The sequence below is a fragment of the Olea europaea genome, chromosome 21 (assembly GCF_002742605.1).
Source record: "Olea europaea var. sylvestris chromosome 21, O_europaea_v1, whole genome shotgun sequence".
In the NCBI taxonomy this organism is placed as follows: domain Eukaryota; kingdom Viridiplantae; phylum Streptophyta; class Magnoliopsida; order Lamiales; family Oleaceae; genus Olea; species Olea europaea.
Genome location: NC_036257.1, coordinates 7,159,839 through 7,165,381, shown reverse-complemented (window position 1 = coordinate 7,165,381; position 5,543 = coordinate 7,159,839).

Sequence of the window (5,543 nt, the reverse complement as noted above, 5' to 3'; positions counted from 1 at the left end):
TTCGCTTACTATTCTGGAAATGTTCATGAAGTATAGCACTAATATTTCTACAGAGAGCCAATTTAGCAACTTTAGTGTTTCAAACATTTATACCAATATCTTCCTTGAAGATTGGGGGTGTCATTGTAAAAAATGAGTAGACCATCTCAGTCCTTGTACAAATTTAATCCATACTGCTATTCAAAAATCGATGGCGCAAATGGATTCTCGTCAACCTTTGTTGATGCATTTTCCATGGCTTCAACATTAACTTCTTGCCTCCAATGCATGGTACTCCAAAGAACCCTCGACATCTCTTATTGTTGTGTTGTCATTGCGATTGTGCATTATGTTAGCAAAATCGATCTGATAATGATAATGAACGCATGTTATCTCTTTTCTTTCTTGCAAAGTTCCCCCTCTTTGCAAAGGACCTCGAAGAATAGGTCTTGACCTCCTTGATAGTACGATGGCGCATAACTTCAATCTAATACCAATTTAATACAACATGAAGTACGAAATAATTAAATAACACGATGAATGACACACACAGTCAAAGTGTCTTGATTATTAAGAATGTCGAAAGTTTAGAATCAAGAATCATTGATTTTGTCACACCCCTTTTTATGGACAATTATACACACACATTTATAACGAGAAAGAATTTAACAATCGATGTACATGTGTGAAAGGAAATAAGCAGTTTCACACTTAAAACCTTATATATTTTGATGATCATATGTAATATTTATAAATACATGAAGCGTACGCCGTATTCAGTCCCATTAACGATAAGATTACAAAATTTATGATTCTTATACAAGATCCTAAAAACATAGTACAAAGGACTGTTATGACCAAAACAACAATCTAAAATATAACTTGTCAAGTTGTTCTTCATGTATATCGACCCTCGAAATCCTGTAAGAGTTCCAACAACCAGCCATGTCATCTAAAAAGTTTTAAAGTTGCCATGCTTACCTATAATGCAAGAATTACATGAGCTAAACCATAAGTACAAATCACATATACTCTAAGTATACATGTAAATTTCCATGCCATTTCCTTTCAAAAGATCATGTTCGTAATGCATCGTGTTCAAATATTCATTGAAGCAAACTCGAAAGCATTTCATTTATATATATATATATATATATATATAAATGAAATGCTTTCGAGTTTGCTTCATATATATATATATATATATATATATATATTGTCATTGGACTCTTGACCTACCTACTATGCATGGGAAAAAGCTTTAGACAATATCAATATCAATAATCTTACTCGAGTGTACCATTCTTTTGTAACTCACAATCCCCTGATTTTCCTATGATCACCCAAGAAGTATTTTACTCGCGACGCTAATATGTATAATATAATAAAGGCATACTCAACTAGACAATCCTCTCATGATAAGGTACACCCATGTCTTCAATTTTTATCGCTCGAAAAGTCTTCCACTCAAGATGCCAACAAATACCACTTAAGCATGCAATGCATGACTTGATGCACCAATATTGAACAATAAAACATTCTTATGTTATAAATTCATCTCTCCAACAGTGTCGTGTACGCAAGATTCTCAACTATCTACAAATGTTGAACATACACGTGTAAGTGCTCATGAATGACATACTCTATCAAAAATGGATGTCAATATATCTTAGAGACATTTTCAATCATCATGACCAACGTAAGGTATATAATTAAATCATTATCAAACTTATGTAAATCACAACAATAATCAATAGAAATATACTTCAATATGTACTATGTCTTTGTATTATTGTTCTATATGAAGTTCTAGTTCTTTTTTATATGTATCTTATTCTAAGTGTATCCCAAGTCTTTCTCCCCAATTCTATGCAACAAAAAACCTATCCATATTAATAATAATCACATGTCAGTTAACAAGACTATGACGTACCCAAATCTATCAAGTTCATGCTCCTAATTAGCACACTGAAGGTATCACTTAGAACATACATCTTAACCAATGTAATTTCCTCCTTTACCCTTACAAAAAGGCCCACAAAATTACATAATTATAACTCTATAAGATGTCAGATGAAGTCACATTATATTAGAGCTCAACAACATTTAAAGATTGTAGGAGTGCCGATGGACCGGACCGGAGCCGTTTAGAACCGGTCGATTCGATTCCGAATCTTCCAAAAACCAATTTGATTTTGGGACAAATTATTAAGAACTGATTGGTTTCGGTCCGGTTCCCGGTTCTAGTATGTGAACCGCCGGGAACCGAATGGTTCTCATAGGATTTTTTTTTTTGGGTAAAATATATGACTCAATATCCAATCACTTTTATACAAAATAATCGAGTTCCTTATTCATTTTAGACTTCAGCACTTTCCTTCTTCTCTTTAATTCTTTCCTTCTCTCTTCTTATAATTATTTGATTAATTAATTCTCAAGCCAAATTAGAATATTGGATAAATCTATATCTAAATAATTTTATTTACAATATATAATTTCATTTCTAATATGCGAAATTTTTATTTTATTTTCACTTTGATTACATAGTTGTTGATCCGATCTAAACTTTTCATCTAGATTTCTACAAATTACAACCGACAGAACTAGAAATTGCAATAAATTTTTAAAAGGTGTCCAATTCAATGTAAGATTTTGATTTTGAAGGAAGTTTGTTTAATCATTAGAGTACCATACAGTTTATATAAGTTGATAATTGCTTGATGATAGTAATTTATATTATTTGGATATTGTTTTTAAATTTGTATAGTTTTCTTTTAATCTTTAAACAGTATGTTCGATTCTTCTATATTTTGTTAAAAGTATTAAGTTGGTAGCATCTTTAGATTTTTTTAGCGAACATTTTATTTTGACATTTTCAATGTGAAGAATTAGACCGAGCTTAATCGGTTCCGATTCGATTCGGTTCCATGGCTAACTATGGAACCAATGGTTCCATTTCTAAAATTTCCATTGGTATTCGGTTCGGATCCCTTTAGAATCAAACCGAACCAGACCGCGCCCACTCTTAACATATTGAATGAATAAAAAAGATTGTATATTCATCACTTATCTAATTAGTCAATAAGAGCATAATCGACCATGAGAATTTTGAGGCCCTAGACAACAAATTATTATGACGCCCCTAAATATAGTTTTTTATAAGCATAGCAACCTCTTGAACATTAATCATGGTTGATTCAAATATGTTTTCTCTATTGCTTTTGAAAAATGAAATAAACCCTTTTAAATGGTCCATAACAACGTCAATATGCATGTCTTCCACTGTTAACATTATTCAACACTTTACACCAAATAATCATCCCAAGTAAGAATTCAAAATTCCTAATTGTTAAAATATATATCTTGTCAACTTTCATAAAAAAAAAATAATAATAATTTTGTTAATTCTAAAGAAACTTTATAAGTTATATGAGAGTTTTTTTTATGAATTTTTTATTTTAATTTTTCTCATTGATTTTCTTGGTATTTGTATACAGTAAAACTAGGGATGGCAAATTGGCTTGGGAGCTCCGGCTGCTCGTGGCTCGACCCGAAAAAAACTTGATCCGACTCGGCTTGAGGGTTGGGTCGAGCCCCATCTTGGAGAGCTGGATTGCGTGGCTAGCGGGCTGACTCAAAAAAAAAAAAAAATGTAGCAGCTAGCAACTGCCTTTAGCCACAACCTGCTGCCTTTGTAAAGGCAGCTGCCTTTACAAAGGCAGCAGGTTGTGGCCTTTACACAAAGTCAACTAGCAACTGAATAAAAAAAAATCGTGTCGGCTCTGCTTCGTAAGGCTCGAGCCTATAGTTCAGATTGCGCCTCGATTTTTTGGCTGAGCTTTTGCTCGACTCGGCTCAAGCCAAAAAAAGCTCAACCTAACAAAGCTCGAGCCGAGCCCGAGTATTGATTTTTAGCTCATGAGTCGGCTTGACTCATTGACACCCTTAAGTAAAACACAGCATTAGGGAAGCTTTTAAATTGTAGGTTCATTTTATTCCTTAAACCAATGCTTCATAATGTTCGTGCGAGGGACTACGAAACTTTCTTGGGCTTTTGTGAATTGTGAACAAAGGACCCAACTCATAAAAATAACGGAAAATTTCATAAGTAGAGATTAAGTATGGCATATTTCTAAATTAAGAAAACAAGTTTCAAATTTCAAAAATCAGTTTTTTATTAAAATTTATTTATGATTTAATTAATTAATTAATTAATTTATTAATTAAATATATTTAAGTCACTTATCTATATAATTTGGTCACAAATTAACAATTTAATTAATCACTCTTATTATTTTTTTTTTATCAAAAATCCGAAATTTTATGTCACAAATTATTTTACGATAACAATTCAAAAATTTTGTAAGTTAGTTTGTTCATCGATCACAAATCAAAAAATTAATTAGTCACGAATTAATTTTTAATCACAACTTATCAAATTATTTGTCAAAACTTTTTTTTTTTTTTATCACAAATCAAAAATTTTATAGGCCACATATTATTTTTCGACCACGAATAAAAAAAATTATAGGTCACAGATCACAAATATTATATTTCACAACTTATTAGACAGTCACAAATTATTAATTTTTTGGTCACACATTATTTCTTTGTCACAATTTATCTTTCTCATTGGTCACATATTGTTTATTGGTCACAGATTAACCAATTCACTGGTCACAATCTACAAAATAATCTGTGACCACCACCAACACTTACGACCATCGCTTCAACGCTGCCTCCAACACCACCACCACCATCATCATCGCCGAAACCACCACCACATTGAATATAACTTTCAATCAACCAATAAAATCGTTACAAACACCCACGCCTAAAGCTTCCACCACATAAACACCACCCGAAGCCGCCACCTCACAAACACCAGCACCACCACCAGCACCACCACCACCACACAAAACACCACAAAATATCCACCATACAAAACATCATCAACACACCCAATTTCAAAACCAAACCAGTGGCTATGACCAACAAAATCATCGTCCAACCACCAACAAACCCTCAGATATGGCGTTCTAAACATCCATTTAATTAATTTTCAACAAGGGTTCAGGCAAGAATTAGGTTATGCTGCTGTCAGATCTGGGGACGAAGATCGCGATCCCGGTGTGCACAGCTATTGGTATAGTGTTTTACCTCATGCAGTGGTTCCTTTCTTTCGATTGTTAATGTCTCGCTAGAACACGTTGAGGGTTTATTCTTTGGGAAGCAAAAACGGAAAAAATGGTTGATCGAGGAAGAGGAAAGCAACAACATAGCTTCTTACTGCAGTAGTCGGAGAATGGCAATATGAGGCGTCTTCACAGTGGTGGCGAAAAGGCTACGTTGTCACGAGAGAAGAGAAAGTGAGGGATAGAGAGAGATGAGCAAGGGAGAGGGAAGAGATGGGTAGTGACAGCTGGGTAGTGGGTGTAGGGTTTTTATTTTTTTGGTAATTATTTTATTTAAATAATTAATAAAAAAATCTGATTTATGAAATATAAAACTTCCTACTTGATTTGGGAATTTTGAACACTTAAACTATGATTTTGTGTAATTTC